General features: G+C 47.1%; 1 long non-coding RNA gene across 1 annotated transcript; it reads right to left on the reverse strand.

Annotated features, from left to right (window-relative positions):
- Positions 1–540: 540 nt before the first annotated feature.
- On the reverse strand, positions 541–21368 carry LOC143442543 (uncharacterized). Its single transcript, XR_013110792.1, has 3 exons — positions 20848–21368; positions 3893–4173; positions 541–661 (listed from the first exon to the last, which is right to left on the reverse strand). It is a non-coding gene; the product is annotated as an uncharacterized LOC143442543 (long non-coding RNA).
- Between the last annotated feature and the right edge of the window lie 470 nt (positions 21369–21838).

Here is a 21838-nt window from a genome sequence, read left to right on the forward strand (position 1 = left end):
CAAACATGTCTTCCGTGACCTTTAGCTAAGCATTCACAAAAATGTGTTTACCATCTTTCATTCTTAAATTGTGACCTGAAGCTGGAGCATGCTCAGAAAAAAAGCTCCTTAATTGAGCACACTCGGGGGGTGGGGGGGGGTGCTCACAAAGCACTTTTTTTTTTCTGACACAGAGTCTCCTTTCATAGCCCTGGCTGTCCTGAAACTCACAAGGTCACCAGGCTGGCCTTGAACTCAGAGATATGCCTGCCTCTGCCTCCGAAGTGGTAGTAGTAAAGGCATGTGCCACCACTGCCCAGCTATAAGGCTCCTTTTTAAGAACACACATGTACTTTCTGAATTAAAGAACTCATTCTCTTTGCCAGCGGTAGGAGTGGGCATTGCCATGAAATAATTTGCACACTTCCCTTAACTGCAGGAAGTAATAAGTCTTTCATTCCTCAACCCTGTTTGTCTTGGGCTTTTCATCACCAAGACATAAACACATCCCATTCAGTTACAATTGGGAGATAGCAGTGAGTGGCAGCCACTCACCAAGAAAGGAAAGGCTCACAGATGGAACAGCAGCTACAAGGCTCGCTTCTCACAGCTCCATGAGGGTTTACAGGTGTCACACCGGGAAGTGAACTGTGGTCTATTCGTGATGACGCTCTGTGAATCCCTTAAGAAAGAAGGGTAACAGTAAGCTGTTCTTTAGGCTTAAGATGTGAACAATACGTAAGGATGTTAAAGAGGTATTAATTGTTTATTAAGTTCCTCCATCAGCATGGCATCTTCATCCAATGAAATCATCTAACAACATTAAATAAAATAATGCCATTGTGGGCAAGTATGAGTTCTGATCACATATTCCTGCTTGTCTTTCCGGGTTATTTTATTTGTGCTTTGTGCTTTGGTTTTTGTTCTATTTGAGACAGGTTCTTGCTATGTAGCCTGGTCTTAAGGTAGATATCCTCCTGCCTCAGCTTCATTGATGTGTGTTCACACATCCATCTTTAGGACTTGACTTTTTTAAAATGTGTGTGTATGTGTGTGCTCCCTTACAGAGTTCATTATGTGCGTCATGTGCTGGGACAAGGGTAGACAAGGGTGCTGGATCCCATGGAAATGGAGTTTCGGGCAGTTGTGAGCTGCCTCATGTGGGTGATGGGAACCAAACCTGGGAGAACGGTAAATGCTCAAAGCTTCTAAGCCACCCCTCCAGCCCCTGATGTGTTACTGTGTTCCCCTCATAAACCATGTGACTCTTTAGAACAGTGGTTCTCAACCTGCCTAATGCTACGACCTTTTACAGTTCCGTGTGCTGTGGTGCGCCCCTCCCCCCACCATAACATTGTTTCGTTGCTACTTCGTAACTGTAATTTTGCTACTGTTATGAATCATAGTGTAAATATCTGATACGCAGGATGTCTGACATGTGACCCTTGCAGGGGTCATGACCTACAGGTTGAGAATCAGTGTTCTGGAGACTGCAAAGGAGGAACTGACCCCTGGGGTTGTGAGTCTGTAGGACTCAGACCACTAAGTCTCTCATTCTCTATGTGTCATTACAAAACTTCTTTCTTTGTTTCCTTCCAGCAAGAGATCCCCACTTAGTAGGATGGAGCACCATTATTGTGATACTGTGCAGTTTCCAGTCCTTGAGTCCAATTCCACACTTCAGACCAAACAGCTCAACTCTGAAGGATCTGATCATTAGGTTCCTATAAAGGCATGCCCTGTTTTCTCAGAGATAAAAAGAGCAGCTTTGTAGGTAAAGAGAACTTGTTCTTCTCCAACTGTCAGTTGAACCTGGGAAAGTGTGGTACCGACATTGCCCTGGAAACTGGGAATACATGGGATGTGTAGTCAGTGTCTTTACATCTGGGAGGATTTTTACTTTTAATGAACTGAAATGCAAAGAGGCTTAGACACGGCTTTGTTTTAGATTGGATTTTATCAAATACACCTGGTGCCACAGACAAGCATTAGATGACAGTGTCTTGGGGCACACTCACAAATGGGCTGTGGCCCTCCCTGGTACCCTCCTGTGGACCATGGCCTCATTTCATCGTTCTTGAACATTAAGAGGGAAAGCCCAGGCTTAGCTTGCCATCCTGCTGAACCCTGTTGTTTTTCCTGGCAGCCTTAGCTTCAGGTTCCTGTTCTTCCCAACAGGCAATGAGGCCAGAGCTAAGTAATAGATTGCTGGGAGGTTCAAAAGATAAAACCTGTCAGCATGTCACACAAGTAAATGGCAGGAACGTCAGTGGCACCATAATCATGCTGCTCGCCGTGGTTTATGGAATCTTTAAATTGTGGCGTGAAACCTTTCGGGTCACTGCTCTCCCCTGAGGATGGAGGCTCTCTGCGCCCCTTGCCTGTGGGTGGGGGAGCAGGCCTGTCTTCTTGTTCTGTCCTCTCAACTGGAGGTTCTGCCCGGATCCTGCCTCAGAACAGCAGCGAGTGAAGAAACATCCACCGCTTCATTAACACATTAGCATGAGGCTCTGAATTCCCCACCACAGCAGCCTGCAGGCAGCTCAGGTCACAGATCCGGCTACTTTAGGAACAAGGTTCAGGCTAAATGTGTGTAGCTCCCAGCGTGCACACAAGCACTCGACTGCACCCTGCCTGTGGCTAAGAGGAATCCAGGCAGGGCAACTGTGACAGGGGCTGAGAAGGCTGCCCGGCAGCAGCTGCACATCCACATGCAGTCCCCATGCGGCACATTCTCATCCAAGAGCTGTGTTCACCATACATGGACTGCAGGTGGCACTTAATTTATGCCCTCTTTATTTGGTTATAAAATTCACCCACTCCCCACCAGGTAAATGTTCCACCAACATCGAGGCATTAATGTTCTTAAAGCCACAGAGCATTCTCAGAAGGCGATGTTAAAAAAAACACAGTTACACAGATAGAGCACAGGGCTTTGTCAGGTAGTCATGGCTCACGTGATGTAGGCAGTGGCCAGTGACAGGTAGCGGCAGCAGGCTCCCAGAGCTTGTGTCAAAAAACTGCCTCACTGGGTGCACACCCTGGCAAGCAATTGAGCCAATGGTATGCACCAGAGTTGTGCTCAGACTGGACTTTTGAGGGATTCTTACACGTACCCCTCAAAAATGCATCATAACTGTTCAAGGCTTGTTTCCCTGGTAAAGGATCTGTAACAAGATGATGGGGAAAGTTCAGAGGGTACAGGAATGGCTATTGGAATGTGTGGTCATGCTGATCTGAAGGAACAGTCCAGGAACTACATGGATGGCTGACTGCGTCCACTTTACAGACAAGGAGACTGAGTTCTGCTGGGAAAGTCTGCCTTCTTTCCCAAGGCCTCACCTAAGGCAGTAACTACTTTTCTTCTCCTTACATAATTATTTTCTGCTTCCTGGAAACTGCTCTATTCTAAAAGCACAAACAAAGCAAAACAAAAAAACAAACAAAAATCAGCAAATACTCGTGATAAAAAGTGACAGTTTTCTTAATGACACTTTCATTCATATACACCAGGAACTTGAGCCGTGTCTAAGCCTCTTTGCATTTCAGTTCATTAAAAGTAAAAACCCTCCCAGATGTAAAGACACCGACTACACATTCCATGAATTCCCAGCTTCCAGGGCAATGTTGGTACCACATTTCCCTGGGTTCAAATGGGGGGCAGCAGCAGCACCCCATTATCCTCTCCTGCCCCTTCCCTGCTCCAGGCCCCCTTCCTTTGTCAAATGGCCCCCTTTTGCTTCCATGATATATGTTGATAGATAGATAGATAGATAGATAGATAGATAGATAGAATGTGTGTGTGTGCATGATCATATATGTAATGTGTATGTAAAATCTAGATTCCACAGAGAAAAAAAAATGAGAGACATCTTTCTTTCTGAATCTGGCTTATCTCATATAATATACTAACCTCCAGTTCTGTCCATTGTCCTGGAGATGCTGTCACTTCCTTGTCCTCTGTGGCTGAAGGAAGCTCCAGTGTGTGTCCCTGCCATCCTTTCCTGTCTGCTCACCTGCTGAGGGACTGAAGTCATAGCTTGGCCACTATGGACAAGGTCACACAATAAACTCAGACGTGCAGGGACCTGCTGCAGCTCTGTCTTCTGTCTTCAGCCTTGCAGGCTGGTGTTAGTCCAGATCTTCCTGCTGCCAACAGTGACTCAGGCTCAAGGGTGCTGTTCTCGTTAGTACCTAGAAAGGTTAGATCAAGTGTGGTGTTTCTCCTCCAGAAATCAATGCTTTGGGGAAGCAACACTCCGGGAAAGAAGTGTGCAGCGTTAGTGAGGCTCCTTGAGTCTGACAGTGGGAAGGAGATGTAGAAAACCTTTACTCTGACAAATCCTTGCCTGGTGTACTGAAAATGTACATGATCAAAGCTCATAGGAAAACGCAGAACCTCAGGCTGCATCCCTGGGGCCACTCTGGGCCCCCTCAGGCTGCAACCTAGGGATTGCACTGTTCAGGGTGTGGAAGTGAAGCTTCGGTGGGGGAAATGCCTGTAGGCTCACAAAATGGGTAGCTCAAAAGGTACTGGAAAATTCTGAGGAGAATAACGAAAAAAGATAGTGCCTATAAAAAAATGAGGACATCCTTTGTCCAGTCCTGCAGGTTGGAGCCAGAAAGCTATAACTCACCCCTGGCTCTAGATATTCAGTCCAGGCCCTCCAGAAGCACCATTGTGTGAGCTGGGCAGAGGGAGCAGCTCCTTTTATATTTGCTCAGGAACTTGTGAAATTGGAAAATGCAAGTTACCCAGGAACTATCTGTTGAGTGACTCCTGAAGGCAGACACACTCGAAGGTGCTGGGTATCTAGCAGATGGGGAACAAAGAGCGTGTCAGTGTGGTGCTTGCTCTGTGAGAGACAGCTTGGCAGATTAGAATAATCACCACACAGAAGGTGAAGGAATGAAGGCAGAAGATGAATAAAGATGCCGGTTTGACAAGGATCCCATGCTCTCTAATATCCTGGGGTGGGGGGGCTTTTGTTCCTAGGGGCACTGCCTCTGTGTGGTCTTGGCACTCATTTTTCTACTACCCCTGACCCCCCTCCCCCCCACACACACCCAGGACTCTGTTGCATGGGAAGACTGTTAAGAAATATAATGAGGTGAGGGGGTACCGGGAAGGCCCAGGCCAAGATGTCCCCCTGAGAATTGACGCCATGTAACAAACAGATCTGGTATAAGGGGGTTTATTTGGGGGAAGGGAAGGGAGTGAGGGCCTGGAGAAGGAGTAGAGACAGATGAGTGGACATGTAGACAGGCAGACAGACAACACAGAGCCATGAGGCAGAGAAGAGGATGGGACACAGAGGACAGAAAAGGGGGAGAGAGAGAGACCTGCCAGGGACACGTGAACAGAGAGAGCTGGTGTGGCTAAAGTCTCTTTATATGCCACTGGCAGGCAGGTACTGGCAGCAGACAGGTGATGATACAGTGACATAAGCAGTTGCTAGGTCCTGGGGAGAAGTCTAGTGGAATCGCTTGTACACTAACATTGACCAGTGCTCACAGTGGAGCAGAGAGGGAAACTGAGGAATAGTTAAGCGATGAGTCTGAAAGGGAAGGCATCCCAAAATCTAGACAAGCAACTGATGTGGCCAGTTGTAGGGAACAGACAGAGAGGTTGGGCAGGGTTTGCCTGGGGACCATGAAGTGGGTGATGGGGAAAGATCAGCGGGTTCCCTGAGCTCCCAACAGACACCAGCAACCCCCCACGCCCCCATGTATGAATGCATTGTTTGAAACCATACTTTAATGGTGCTGGGCAGGGACAGTGAGCCTTAGGGAAGCTCTGAGGGAAAATAGCCATTCTCTCTCTCTCTCTCTCTCTCTCTCTCTCTCTCTCTCTCTCTCTCTCTGTCTCTCTGTCTCTGTCTCTATCTCTCTCCCACCCCCAATGTGTAACAAGCTACATGTGACGTATAACACTCTACTACAAAATGTGTTCTTTATTATTTTGCCTGAGTGCTGGGCCAAGACACTTTGTAGATTAGTGTGGTGAATATGGTCCACCTTATGATGGTTTACTAGGACATAGTTGTTATGAAATATAATGTGGTGGGCGGAGGTAAGGAGGTACCTGGTGGGCCCATGCCAAGGCATCCCCCTTGAGAAATCACACCATGTGACAGACCTGGTATAAGGGAGGTGTATTTGGGGAAGGGGGGGGGGGGATTGGGACCTGGAGAAGGGAGCAGAGACAGACAGTAACAAGGGCAGAGAAAGTGGAGATACAGGAGGACAGAAAGAGAGAGGGGGCGGCTGGAAACACATGGGAACAGAGAGACTGAGAAAGAGAGTGAGAGATAGTAGGGGGGCTGGGGTAGTGAGCAGTCCTTTTTATAAGCCAGGCCACACACACCTAGCAGTGCAGGTACTAATGGCAGTGGGTGGTGACATAAGCTATTGATAAGTCCCTACCACCTATAAGCCAATAATAATCCCACTGTAAGCCAAGAAGCGGGTGTATTGTGTCTTAAATCAGAAATGGAACTAAACATGCCCTTTGCAGCACAACTGACCCTTTTCACTTTACAGTGTGTGAGAGGAATCCTTTGTGTCAATAATGACATAACAGTCTATTTTCCATGATAAATTCCGTAAAACCGTTAGCCTCACTCTCTATTTTCCTCCTGACATCATGCTGCTTGCGTGCGTTCATCCTGTTCACCAACATGAAATGAATTCTCAGGATAAATTCTCAAGTTCACCTGTTAACATAGTATTTTATTCTATTCATTGATGCATGTTTCTGAGTCAATAAACACTCTGTTATAAAGATGTATTTATTTTTTTGTGTATATGTTTGTGCCTGCACGAATTGTGCCAGATGTGCATGCCTAATGCCCTGAGAGACCAGAAGAGGGCGCTGGATCCCCCGGAACTGAAGTTCCAGGTGGTTGTGAGCTGCCTTATGTGGTTGTTGGGAACCAGCCCCCCCCCGCCCTCTCCTCCCCCCCTCACTAAGTGTTTAGCCCTCTCTCCAACTCAAACACACTGTTTTAGTTCCTGTACCTTTAAGTATGATTTTATATCACCATCATTCTTCCTTTTGAAAATGTCCCCAGTAATTTTTGCACATTTTTAATGTCAAAATTAAAACCTTACTGAGTTTCATTAAGATCCCATCAAACTATGACTAGAATTGTGTTGCCCATGAAGGACATATGGGATGGATTTTGATATTTTATAATGTATCTCTCTATCTGGATTATGCCACGAATTTTCTTTCTTCTTTCCTTCCATTCTTCCCTTCCCTTCCCCTCTCTATCTTTCCTTCCGTGCTGGAATTCAGGGTCTTGTTTATGCTAGGCAAATGCTCTCCTATATCCCAACCCACAAACGTCCATTCATAAGGGAGTTTGAGAAAATATTGTTATTCACTTTGTAAGTCTTAATTATTATCATCACTGAGATGACCCAGTAGTTAAGAGTACTGGCCGCTCTTCAGAGGACCCAGGTTCAGTTCCCGAATGCCAGCTCACAGTCATCTGTAACTCCAGTTCCAGGGAATCTGATGCTTCCTTCTGACATCTGTGGGCACCAGATACACACATGGTCACAGACAGACATGCAAGCAAAACACTCAGACACATAAAATAAAATAAAATAAAATAAATAACTCTAAAATAAATTTTTAAATAATTTTCTTCATGTAAGTCTTAAACAATTCCTACTAAGCTCATTTCTAGATCATATATATATATATATATATATATATATATATATATATATATATCTTAGCTTTAATTACAAATGGAAACTTAAGTTACATTCTGTAATTGTTTATTATGTACTAAAGGGAGTTACTAAATTTTCAAGTGCTGTGTATGTCTCTAGCTCCCATCCACTGATGCCTGGTTTTAGTTCTGTTGTCTTCTTGGTTTCGTTCTTTTGCTTTCTAGGGGGATAACAAATAGCGTGGCCTACAGATGCTGACAGCTTTGTTTGTTTGAGATTTTACTCCCTTCCCCAGCACGTTTTGGAGTTTTTTATTTGTTTTTTGGTTTTTCATTTAGTTGTTTAGGCTTTTGTTTTGGAGGTTGTGTTTTTGGTTGTCATTGTTGTGTTTGGGCTTTGTTTTGTTTGTTTGTTTGGGGTTAAAGGTGTACTATTTACCAGCCTATTGATGGTATTTTTGAGGTTGTGCTTTGGGAAGGTAACTAGATTAGATGAACTCATCAGGGTGGAAGCCCTGAGGGCACCAATACCTTTACAGGTAAAGGAAGAGATTCCAGCTAGCACCCTGCCCTATCAGGATGCTGCACAGAGACCCCTCCCCCCTCTGTCCTGCCCTATCAGGATGCTGCACAGAGACCCCTCCCCCCTCTGTCCTGCCCTATCAGGATGCTGCACAGAGACCACACCAGAAGCCAACAGAGGCACTTGGATTCCTCAGGCTCCAGAACTTGAGCCAAATGAATATCTTTTTAATAAATTACCAATTGCCTAGTCTGTGGCATTTGGTTATACCAATGGGAAATGGGCTAAGACACTTGGGCTTCCTCCAGCCTTATGTCAGAATTACAAGCTGATGAAGAACAGCCGAGAACACCTCTGGCATTCTTCAGTTCCCCCATAGTCACCTGGCTCCTAAATGCAGCTGCTTATACCAGGGCCACTGCTTCCCATAAATGGGGCGGCCCTGAAGATGGAGTTCTGTCCAGAAAAGGCTGCAGAGCCCTCACAGCCTCTCGCTCGCAGGTTCTTTCACGGCCTCAAACCCAGCTTCCTCATCAGTGAACTAAGTAGACAGGAGAGTTAGCATAGTGAAGCAGGCTAAGTCCTTTTCTTCCCTGGGTCATTTCTGTTGAGACACTAGAAGCTGGTCAGTTCTTTGACTGGGCAATGAGGTACATTTTATTAGTTTTTGGTTTTGGGTTTTGTTGTTGTTGTTTGGGGTTTTTTTGTTTGGTTGGTTGGTTGGTTGGTTTGGTTTGGTTTGGTTTGGTTTGGTTTTCCCTGAGAGGAGAATAGCCTTTATTGGTCAGAAATAAGGAAATGGCTTGTGTGTATTCTCTTTCAGGAGAAAATAAAACAACCTGTCACAAAGGGACTTCTGCCAGGCAGGCTGCCTCCCTGAGTGCCTGCAGCAGCCTGAGACATTGTAGCTCTGTCACCTCCCCCTCACAGTCTAATGACATCCTCAAAGGTGGCAAAGGAGAGCTTTGGGTTGCCATGGAAACCTGGTGCCAGAAAGAATTGAGAGAATTCTAGTCCTTAAAGGCTGTGTGGATTTATTCCCCTGCTGTTTAGGGAGCAGAATTTGCAAGGAATGGAGGGTGTGAGTTAGCTGTGAAGCAAAGGGGTTTCTGGGGTGCTGGGCAAATAAGTGTCCAGGACCTCTTTGGGACAACTTGCATTCTCCTTCTCTGAGTCACATCTGAACCCAGATTTAAATGAGCAAGGAGAGATGGGCAGGAAGGGGTGAAGGAAAAGGTGAGTTTCCTATAACACTGCAGCTGTGTCATGCTGGGCTACCTGATCCTTGCAAGCCTTCTGACTGAAACTCGTCCAAGCTCCCACCATTTGCATTAGCCCATTTTCCTTTCTAAATGACAAAAGCCCCTCTAAGTGTGGTATGATATAACTCACCAGCTCTCCACAGTGCCCTGCAAAGGGAGGCAAATACTTTGTGCCCATTGCACAGAAGCTGGTGTGGAGGCTGGATGGGCTGGTGTGGAAAAGCAGAGTTGAACATAGAACCTAGTTTTGTCTCATAGGGATCCACCAGGAGCCAGCTAGAGAGCATCTTCACGGAAGGTCATATACAATGATACTTTAATGCATACTTTGTTAATGATACTTTGTTGCTGTCTCCACAGCAAGAGCAGCTTAAAAGGACACAAACTGTCTCAAATACCGGAGGAAGGGTCCCAGTGGAGATGACAGTGAGCCCAGAACCTTCCTCCATTGTGTTTATCCAATGCTGTGTGCCAGGATGTCTTCTTACATACCTACCTCAAAGGGTTTCATACATCCACTCTGAGTGAAAGGTTGTGTTGTGGTTTATAAAATGTGGCATAATGTGGCCAGAGAGAGCACCTCAGCAGGCCCCGCCAGCCAACGTATCCCCCTGAACAATCCAGCCATGCGATAGGCCTAGTACAAAAGGAAGGGACTGGGGGATGGGAGCCAGAGAGCAGAGCGGAAACCTGGAAAGGAAGTAGAGGCAGAGGAAGAAGGACAGAGAAGGCCAGAAAGAGAGGAGAGAGAGAGGAAGAGGCCAGCCAGGGACACGTGGGGGAAGATATGGGGTGGGGGAGAGAGGGAAGATGGAGAGAAAGAAGGGGGGAGGGAAATGGGGGGAAGGAGATGGGGGCTGGACGGAGCAGTCCTTAGAGAAGCAGGTTGTTGCTAGGTAACTATTAGGCAGAGCCTAAAGGAATTGCTAACAGGTTGGTTATACCCACTTTGCAGATGTGGAAATTGGGATTCAGTGATTATGTGTCACATCAGGTTCAAAATCTTAGTGGAAGGGACCAACATTTTAAAATATTCAGTAGAGTAGAAAAACATTTCTCTCTCTCTTTTTTTTTATTTTAAATCCCAGACTCTTGTTTCCTTTATGGTGAAAGCCAATATTGATACCGAGGTGGTTGTCCCTGTTTCAGTAAGACAGTAAAGGGTGTGAATTAGCTAAGAAATGTGTCTTCTCCTGTGGGTTCTTGGACCCAGAGATTGGATTGGACTGTGGTAAAAACTGATCTGCATGTGCCAATCCCCGACAGTCCCCTGACCTTCTCCATCTGCACCCCACCCGTGGCCCAGAAGCCCTCCCCCTCTCAGTACACAGGGTCTCTTTTTCTGTGCCACCATCTGAGTGTGTCTTCATCCTGTGGTGTGTCCCTCTGTCCTGTGTCTCCCTTAAAACCCTTCTCGGACCCCACTGAAGTTTCTCTGCCTTTCTTTACTTCCCTTCAAAGACATTTTCCCCCGAATCTACCTACATCCCGCTCATTTTACATAGTGGGTAACAGCTGTCTGCTTCCCAACCTCCTACAGCAGAGTCTCTTCTGCAGATGTCCTGGCGGGGAACTTTCTAGGCATCTGGTAGCTGGCAAAACAGATTTGCTTATTTGCTTTCCTGAAACTTACTGAGAGGTCTCTACTGAGGCTACAAGATGCATTGTTGGGATTAATAGATAATAATTATTAAGTAACTAATAAATTTATCAATGCCGAGGACAGACGGACAGACAGACAACAGCATGGTAGGGATGCTGAGGACGGTTCAGACCCCAGCACCAGAGACAAACAGTATGGCGGGGGGGCCTTGAAGAGAGAAAAGCAGGGCCCATGTGACAGAAGCCAGAGTTTCTTCCTATTCCATCCTGAGGATGTGTAATGGTTTGAAAATGTTTGGCCCAGGGAGTGGCACTATTAGGAGGTGTGGCCTTGTTGGAGTAGCTGTCGTCTTGTTGGAGGAAGTGTGTCACTGTGGGCATGGGCTTTAAGACCCTCCTCCTAACCACATGGGAGTCAGTCTTCTAGCAGCCTTCAGATGAAGATGTAGAACTCTCAGCTCCTCCTGCACCATGCCTGCCTGAATGCTGCCATGTTCCCGCCTTGATGATAATGCACTGAACTTCTGAACCTGTAAGCCATCCGCAATTAAACGTTGTCCTTATAGGAGTTGCCTTGATCATGGTGTCTGCTCACAGGATGGAAGGTTTCACAGCACAAACCTGTGGCCAGGCTCTCTGACTCCCAAGCAAGAGGCTGATGAAGCAGTGAGAAGCAGGGTATGTAGCCACCAGTACCCTCTTTGATGTAACTAACGTCCCCAGATGAGAGACCTCAGCCCTGGAAATCTGTTAGTTAAGGGCTCACGGGCAGACCAGACACCAGAGCGCTCTGGTGAACCAGGCCAGGCTGCTGTGCACTGTGGCCCGAGCAGCAGCTGGACTCTAACGTTCCGTTCTTACAATAATCTGATGGCACAGGCAGAAAATAACAAATAAGAAACCAAAACCAGTCATCGTGATGGATGCCACACAAGGAAATGAGGGCTGGCCACTTCCACCAGAGTAGTCAGACAACCATTAAACCTGATGACTTATGGCGTATGGCTTAGAATCCCAGCTTTCTGTTTGTTGATTCAGTCAGTGTCAGAGTTGGGTGGCTCTGTTCCACACAGACATGCAGAGTCTCAGACTGATGGCCTCTCTAGCAAATGGTACCCAAATCAGCCTTGATGCTGACAATTCTAAGACAGAAAACCTAAGCAGAGCGAAAGGTCGTGGGCCATGCATTAGGACTGTGGACCAGGGCTGTGGACCAGGGCTGTGACGCAGGGCCATGGACCAGGGCTGTGAACCAGGGCTGTGAACCAGGGCTGTGAACCAGGGCTGTGGACCAGGGCTGTGGAAAGCACTTTTAGTACACTTGCCTTGGTCAAATGTAGTTGCACAGCATAGGAGCTTGCTTGGGAAGCCAACACTTCAAACTAAGCAGCTAAGACAAGAGAAATAAATGCATTGTCTCATTGCTCTGGAATCTGGAATCGCAACAAAGGTGTTGGCATAGATGATTCCTTATGAGTGTTTGAGAACTGGGACCAGTCCAGCCTCTCTCACAGTTTCTGGTGCTGTTAACCCTTTGATGCTCCTTAAATTATTGGTGTATCAGCCTGGTTTCTGCCTTCATCTGGACACGTGTGATGTCCTCCCTCTGTGTGTGTCTGACTATTTCTCCTAATAATAAGGCCACCAGTCCATCTGGTTTAGAACCCATACTCCAACATGAACCCATATTAACTAATTACACTTATGATGACTGCCTTTCCAAATGAGGTCGTAGGGGTTAATATTTGAGAGTATGACATTGTGTTGGCAAAGTTTAACCCTAATCCATGGTAGCTCCCCAAGGGAGGCTGAGCCACTGTGTCTGGTGAGCAGGTGATCTGCCTCTACGATACATAAAGGAGCTAAAGCAAAGATGGCCGGGCAAACCTGCACCAGGCTTGCACTCCTGGAGAACAGGGACTCAGCTCGACAGCTCCCGTGCCAGCTTGAGGAAAGGATGCAGGTGAAGCAAAGCTGGAGGCTGAGGAAATGGCAAGCTCAGTGGTTAGGATGGTTGGGGAACAAGCCAAGCATGGATGCCCACGTGTGATAGCTCCCTCAGGATTCTGGCTGAGACTCTAAGTGGGTCTGTCAACTCCGACCAAAGCCAAAGGAAACAGCCCAGAAGGAAAGCCTGTCTAGTCAGTGTGTGCTTTCCCTGCTAAGGTGTTCCTTGCCAAACAAGAAAGAACTGGGTCATGGGAAAGAGGGAGGGGGTTATTTGGCCCTAGCTCACACTCTTTCTCCCTCCCTCCTCCCTTCCCTTCCTCCCTCTTTCCCTCCATGTCCTTCTCCTCCTCCTTTGTATGGACAGACTCCCCAACCTGCTAGACTCCCACCCCTAGTTTTCTGCATCTAACAACCCAGCTTTCACTGGTCAAGCACAATGACAAAAGGAAAGACTTTACAAGGCTCAGACTCATGAAAACACTGGGAGAGAATGGATGTATTTGGCATCCTCCCAAGGCTGTGAGAGATCAGGTTGGAATGAGTTTGGGCAGCAGGAAGTTGATGCGAGTCAGACAGACAGCCCTCATGGCCTGGGGGACCCTTTGGTGTCCAACTGCAAGGCCACATTCACCAGGATTGTAATGAAAGTAATACCACTGTCAGTTTCCCAAGACTTAACACGAGGCAGGACCAAGCTAGGTGTGCACAACCTGACCAGGTTGTAAGTTGTACTTAGATCTGCTGGCCTCCCTTCCATACCAGAGGCAAGAAACTTGCACGTCAGAGAGGTTCTGTGACTCGATCAAAGTTTCCATGCCAGGAAGTCAAAGCTAGATCCAGAATAATTAAAATGGACCTCCTGATTTAGAACCCTGGCTCTTACCTTCCCAGAGTAGCAGCTACACAACACCTTCACCAGCTAGACTGCTGTGACAGAACGCTGTGACAGACAGACATGTCTGTCGCCCCAATTTATTTCTCAAAATTCTTGAGCCTGGGGTGCCTACAAAGAGCTGACAAGAGTCTAGAGGTGCACTGGAACAGTGGGATAGCTATGAAAACAACAAATGAAGCCCAATGTGGCAGCCATATGCCTGTAATTTCAAGAGTTTGGAGGTAGAGGCAGAAAGATCAAGAGCTCATCTCTGGCTACCCAACAAATTAGTGACCGACTTGGGTCACACTGGGAAGCTTGTTTCAAAACATCCCAAGAATCAACCAGCAACTGCAGCCTCCATTTCTGAGCCATTAGGGAACTTCCGCTCTGTCTTTAGCCTTGTCCGAGGCCTGGGGAGGAATGTAGAATGGCTTCCACCCTTCCGGAGCACTCAGGGCTTTGTGTTCTAAGGAGTGACAAGGCAATGCTTGTCACCCATGTAAAGGAGGAGGAACCGTGGCAGAAGTCGCTGTGGACTTCAGTGAATTCATGCATGGTTCAAGGAAGGCTGGCATGCCTGGCCTGCTGAGTGGAAAGGAGAATCATTACTTTCCCTCTGCTGGCCAATTAATGCTAACGTAGGCTGACCTCTGTCCCTCTCGATTTAAATACTGCCCTTAAGCCCAAGGGAAAGAAGAGTTCTCTTCTCAACTTCAGAGGGAAAAGAAATGTAACAGAGCCCCCAAGATCAGCCTTGGTTTTCTCATTCTAAATAGGGACTTCCAAGCAAGCCTGAGCTTTTAGTTAGTGTTCATAGTGGGAACTGTGTTCTCGGCTGAGGAATCATGTGCCGAACGCTGTGGAGTGGCTCCCCCTCTGCAGCTGCATCCTGATAGCTCCCTAATGGGGCTTGAAGGGGAAAGACAGCCTCAGCCATCTGCTTGACAGCTGCACCTTTGCTTTATTCGGTAACCTTGACGGCAGACTGATTTGTTGCTCTGGCAGTCTCCGGCCCCTGGGGACAGAGGTTGCCCTCAGCAAGTCAGTGGTGGGCACTAGGGTATGAGACTGAGCTAGCGAGGAGCCTTTAAGGATAGAAACACACCCATGCGGCATGTCTGGCTTTTCCAAACCCATGGCAGCTGCCTCGTTGCCATGGCAACAGTATCTGCTAGACCACTGTGTACCCATTTATTAGGATTGAGAGCTGATTGGCCTGGGTTCAATTCCTGTCTCAGCTATTCTCTACAAGTCAGTCAGTCAGTCAGTCAGCAGGTGCAGGTAAAATCACTTACAGCGTGGAGACTATAAGGGAAGAACACAGGCTAGCCGGGAACCCTATTCACTTGCTTCAGCCTCCTGAGTTATGCGGTTACTAAGATACGCCACCTTGCCCCACTAACGACACTTTTTTTTTTTTTTTTTTTTTGAGACAAGGTCTCACTATGTAACCTTGGCTGGTCTGGAACTATGGAGACCAAGCTGGCCTCAAACTCACAGAGCTCCACTTCTCTCTGCATCCTGAGTGCTGGGATTAAAGGCATGTGCCACATGCCTGGCTCTAATGACACTTTTTAAAAATAAGGTGAGGTATCTAAACTTGATATAAATATCTCCTGCTGGAAAGGTTCGAATATATGCATAGTGCTCACACAGAATATTCTCAGTAGCAGCATCTGAGATTGGTGGCCATGGAAAAATGCACTATAAATCCAAAGAGGCTCATTAAATAAACTTGTGTTTCTATAGTGTGGGTTACTCTACAGCAGTTTAAAGGAGCATGGTTGTCCTCTCCACTCCTATTTAGTCTTCAGAGTCATATGGGGGGGTGTGTTTTTTTAAACCCCAATTCTTGTTTCTCTGTGTAGCCCTGGCTATCCTGGAACTCACTCTGTAGACCAGACTCGACTTGAACTCAGAGGCCCACCTGCCTCTGCCTCCCAAGTGCTGGGATTAAAGGCGTGCACCATCACTGCCTGGCTTTTACTCCATTTTTAATATAAAACCAAAGCCCTCAAATGCAATCAGGAAATCAGCCATGTAGCGGTGTGCAAAGGGAAAACCTGCCTGTTTCATCCCACTGAAGCATAGCAGCAGGGCCTTTGGTGTCTCCCAGAACCTCCCTCCTGTCCAGTATGGCCCCACTCAAAGGGGCATCAAGAGTGTCAATCCACCCAACTAAGTCACTCAAAAACTGGAAAACCCTGAGGCCACAGGGCACAGGGAGGAGGAGGAAAATCTATAAGCCCAACCTTGAGCAGGAGCCACCCAACTGCTACCTTGATTCTGGAAGTCTCTGGGACCATGGATGAGAAGTTTCTGTTGTTTTCAGCCACTTAGGCGGTGGAATTTCATTACTGCAGCTGGGGCTGGCTGAAACATCCCTAGAATGGCTGGTGTCCTAAACAAAGAACTTCATCTCCAGACAACTGTTTGCTCATCTGTAAAATGGGGTTATTACCCTACTTGCCACAGACCTGCAGTTCAGGGCTTCAGGACATAGAATGGCACCCACTGGCTCCCTGGTGTACCCAGAAGTCCTGGGTTCTGGCCATCTGGACATATTTGCCAGGGTCTCATACACCCAAGGCCAAGGCCATACAGCAGAGTGAGCATTTCACTCCTGTCATTCAATGGAGGTCCCTGAACTTCTCTGGGCCCCATTTTTCTTAGCTGTTCAATGAGAAGAGATGTCAGTACCACGATATCTAATGATACTTTGATTCTGGTGTTTGGTGATGTGCTTTGAAAAAGACAATCAGATAAATGTGTTCATTCCCTGCAAACGATGCCGACAAATGAGCCCATTAACTTCTCTAATGCGTTCACTTCTCTGTAAAGAGATTTCCCCCAGAAAGCAATTGGGAGGTGGAAACCTGCAAACTGAGCTGCCAGTATATTAAGCCTCTCCGTCTTTAAAAGTCAATTATTTGCCGGTAGCTGTTATACTTGCTAGGACTGTTGCTAACGCCCATTGCACAGAGATGGATTAGAAAATAGTGATCTTTCATTCAAATGCTGCATGGCCAAAGGGCTGAGGTCACTTCAACAAACAGATTCTAAACATCTTCTGAGAATGCTACAGTGCCAGGTGTCTTAGTTACTCTTCTATGCTGTGACAGAACATCGTGACCATGATGACTTAACTTGGCTTACAGTTACGAGGGTTAGGGTCCGTGATGGAAGACTAAAGGAACAGTTTGAATGTTAACCCACAAACTCAAGGCAGAGAAAGGTGGATACACACAATGGGAATGGTGTGAGTCTTGAAACCTCAAAGCCCACCCCCAGTGACATGCCTCCCCCAATAAGGCCACACCTCCGAATCCTTCACAGATAATTCCAAACACTAGGAACCAAATATTCAAATATATAAGCCTATGGGGCCATTCTCATTCAAACCACTACACTGGGCATAAAGTCATCCTGACACAGTATTGTATTCATCTGCCCAGGGGCAACTACCAGGCTTCAGGTAACTTGCTTCGTAATTACAAGTCTTCATCTGTTAAGTGGCCATAATGACAGCATCTATCTCACAAATCTGTGGGGACCCAGGTCACAGTGTACAGAGAAGCCCAGCACACACTAAAAGCTCAGTAGAGAATAGTTAATGTGTTGTGGCCCTTTCCACTCCACGCTTGGCGGCCACTGTTTCCTGGCCCAAGCTGCCGCTCCTGTCTTCAGGTCAGGGTCTAGAGAGCGAGAGCGAGAGCGAGAGCGAGAGCGAGAGCGAGAGCGAGAGCGAGAGCGAGAGAGAGAGAGAGAGAGAGAGAGAGAATGGGAATAAAGGGAAAGAGACTCAAAGAATAGAGACAAGACAGAGGTTCTGATCAAGTCTCAAGTCTCCTTTATTGAAGGGAAATCTGGGGTATTTATAGGCTTTTGCCATGTGCCTTGTAGGCGAGTGGATATCACATGCCTTACAGGTGGGATATAACGTAAGCCTTACAGGCGTAGATACCACGTGCACCTTACAGGCATGTATGGCATGGATAGCACGTGGACAGCACTTGAACTGCATGCCTTGTAGGCGTGGCTACCACGTGCGCCTTGCAGCTGGGGGCAGTAAACAGCAAAACAAAATGTGTGGGATATCAGAGTGTGCTTCAGCTGTTGTAGGCTGTAGAAAAACAAGTCTCACGTCAGGGTATTTGGCTCAAGATGATAGCCATATGATGGCAAAGCTGATAGCCGCTTTCTGCTAAAAGTTGGCTCCCAACATTAATGTATTTCCTTTGTTGCTGCTGCTGCTGTGTCAAATACCTGAAGCTGAGTTCTTACATAGAAAAGCAGCTTACTTAGCTTGGATTTAAGGGCTGAAAGTCCATGATAAGGATTCTCCCCCATTCGACCTCCAGTGAGGGTCCCCCTTGGTTACTTCCCACCAGGGTGGAGAGCATCATAGAGGAAACTCTTGAAGAAGGTCAAGCTCTCTCGGAAGCCAGAAACCATGGAGGGAACAGCCTTGCTACTTAAAGACCACTTCTCATAGAAAAGAACTCATTCCTCAAGACTCACATAAAGTCTTCCCATGGATGGCGGCCTGTCATCTAAGGACCTCACACTAGGCTGGTTCTACTTGCCAAAAGCTCCCCCACCTGTTAACACTGTTACATACAAGATACTGTAGGGAAAGTTAATAGATCTGTTCTCTGTACCACAGTCAAGGCAAATCATAGTACTCTGGGATCACAGTTGGCCAAGGGTTACTGAAACAATGGAAGGAAAGTATAGGTAAGGGTAGGCTTCCCTAGGGGAAACAGGATTCAAGAGCTCAAGTCACCCCTGGGCGCTGTACAGTGACAGGCAAGAGCTGAACTTCTGTCTTGTATCCCAATGTGGAGGATTTTCCTAGGCCTCTTTTTGTGAATTATCATGTTTTGAACTTCCAACACAAAGCAAGAATTTATCTTTTTCCCCTCTGCCTTGTTGAAGTGGGAATCAGATAATACTGAGCTTTTTTTTTTCTTCTTCTTCTTCAGATAATTCTGGCTTTGTGTCTTTTTTTCCCATCAGGGAAAGAGGGTGGGACTTAAGAATGAGAAGCTTGGCATCTGCAGATAAAGGGAAGCTGCCTTTCTCTCTGGGGTCTCTGACTGACAGACTTAGAGCCAGACCAGCAGGCACATCAGCCCTGCTGATTTGCTGAAGCCTCATCTATCTATAGCTTTTGGCTGAGCAGTGGCCCTCGGCCTGGGTGTGGCCATCTCTAGTGCTCATTGGAATCTAGCCCTTCTGCCCTTCCAGGTGCAAGGCCCTCTTCTCCAGCCTCTGCAGTTGAGCCAGGCAGGTGTATCTCTGAGTTGTAGGGCCACCCTGGTCTATATAGTGAGTTTCAGGATAGCCAAGAAAAGAGAGAGAGAGATAGAGAGATAGAGAGAGAGAGAGAGAGAGAGAGAGAGAGAGAGAGAGAGACTTCATTAACAAAAACCCTAAATCAAAATAGTAATAATAATAACAATAATAATAAGGCAAATTAGGGCATCTTCCTTGTCTTCCAGCCCTGAGCTTCATCCACTTGATCAGTGTTATTGATGAGACTTTTTCTACTGAGTGTTTTTACTGTGTTTACTGAACTTTTTACTTTCAAAACTTCATTCTGGGAATGGACAGGTGGCTCAGTCCTCAGAGCCCATGCTACCTTCACAAAGGATCAGGGTTCGATTCTCACAACCTATGTTTGGTGTCTGATACCTGTCTGTGATGACAGCTTCGGGACAGGGACACTTCTGGCTTCTGTGAGCACAAGCCCACACATGCACGCACATCATTCCTGTGGAGCCCTCTCACGTGAACAGTCGCTTTGAATTCTTTGGGATTTTTCCTATGTCACTCTCCCTGGAGTATACTGCTGCGGAGCCCCTTATATTTGGAGAAGCCACGCCCGCCATATTGCTTTTTCACTTTCCTTGTTTCTGCATTGGCTCTTGCCCATCTGGGATTGAGTTAACTGGAATTTTTATATCACCTATATTCTTTCAAGAGAATATTCATGTGAAGTTGGTTGTAGCAAGGTTGAAGTGCTGTTTATCCGCACTGGAGCAGGGAGGCCCTCAGTAGTTAAACCCTCAGTGCGCATGCTCAGGTTAGCAAGTTTTCTCTGTAGCACAGTCCCTGCCAGAGACTGTCTTTGTGCTTGCAACCAGTGTCACTAAACACAACACTTCTTAATTTGGCAGGAGTTGGGGATGGGGGTGGGGGGAATAAAAGAGCTAGGATGGTATGACATATGCTAAGGTATCAGTCACTGCACGCAGGAATAGGAAGGAAGGAAAATACCCCCAAACCAGGTTAAGGTGCCAGGAAATCTGCCTTTCATGGAATTCCAAAAAACAGCTAAATCCACAAACCCCAGACACAGAGGTTACAGAAACAGATGGTTTGACTTATCTTCTATGCCCAGTTTCAAAATGCTGTTTATCCAGAACAAGAGTTCCAGGCTCTGGCGAAGCCTCGCCCTCCCTGACCTTCAATTGCAAACACTAGCGCTGAGGCTCCGCAGAGCAGCACTTCCTCCCGCTGGGATGCTGTGCTGTAGACTCTCCCAGCACCACCTTTCAGACAAATTCAATCTGGCTAGCTGTGGAGGCTAATCTGAGTTCTCATTCTTTTATACCCTCCACACATTTACATCTTACTTCTTTTTTCTTTTGAGTATTATAGCCATGTGCAAAAATTAGAAGAAGAAAGACAATAGAGAGAGGTCAGGAAAGGCAAAAGGCATTAAGCTAAAGGTGGGATGGAAACCGGATGAGATAAATACAGTCAGACAGCCTAAGATGATCACAGCACTCAGGAGGCCGAGTCAGGGAGCCCCCAACTCTACGGCACCCGTGTTCCTTGAGACACTCAGAAGGGGTGGAGGGAGAATAAATAAACACGTGATCCAGTAAATTGAAATTGGATAGAAAATAAAGGAACTAGAAAAGTGAAGGAGAGAGGATGGGCTGGAGCTGGAAGACTCACCTATGGCTCTTCGCCTGAGTGTGGGACCGCGACACAGGTGGCAGTAGCGCCTCTCTGTGTAGGTCCTTCGTGGAGGCTCGGCACTGGTGCTGCTCCCATCTGTGTGTACTTTGGTCACCTGAGTGGGTCGAAGATGCTGGCTGCGCTCTGTATGGTGCTACATGAGAGCCAGGTGCATGTGTCCTCCTGCCTCTGTAGTTTCTCACGGGGTAAGCTATGTGTACCGAGCATGCTTTTATGGGGTCTCCCATTGGTATGGGGACAGATGTCATCCCTGTCTCTGTGTGGTCTTCTCCAGTCTATGGCTCAGAGCAAACCTCACAGAATACTGTACTATTCTGGTTCAAAATCTTCTCCCCCTATTTAGAGATATTGGGCGGCCCAATGATGCTTGCTCATTGCCCAGCACTTGCAGGGAGGGACTCTTGCCTCTAGAGCCACCTAGCTGCCAGCCCTGCAGAGGTTTCTGAGAAAAGGCTTCTTGCCACTGAAGGAGAGAGTATTTTTCCAGCGCTGCCCCTCTTGCTAGAGCCGCTGACACTCATGCCGCACCCTCTCTGTCTCCACCTTCTCTTATTGCTTTTTAAATTTAAATTATCTGTGACTAAATGTAGTGTCCCGAGGCTCTCTCACTGAGTCAAGCTGTAGCTCTGACCCTCTACAGACTCACTCTGCACTGGAAACAGAGCGCCGAGCTGGGGGTGAGCCCCAAGAACAAACTCCAGACTCTTCATTTTTCTTCTCCATGGTTGCTTTCCTTCCTTTGCGCGTTTTTCTGCAGCCCCCCTCCTAGTTGGTGGCTGCTTCCCACCCATCCTCAGTTTATTCTCCCAGAGAGTCCAAGAGTCCACACAAGGCTGCCGTCCTCCACCTTCTACCCATTTGCAGCTTTAACGACAAAGCTCTTGATTTTGATCAGGGAACCCAGAATCACTCCAACAGATCAGCGTCCTCGCCAGTCACCAGCCCCTGCATAGAGACATAGGAACCA

Source organism: Arvicanthis niloticus, chromosome 6 (genome assembly GCF_011762505.2).
Source record: "Arvicanthis niloticus isolate mArvNil1 chromosome 6, mArvNil1.pat.X, whole genome shotgun sequence".
NCBI classification, from domain to species: Eukaryota; Metazoa; Chordata; class Mammalia; order Rodentia; family Muridae; genus Arvicanthis; species Arvicanthis niloticus.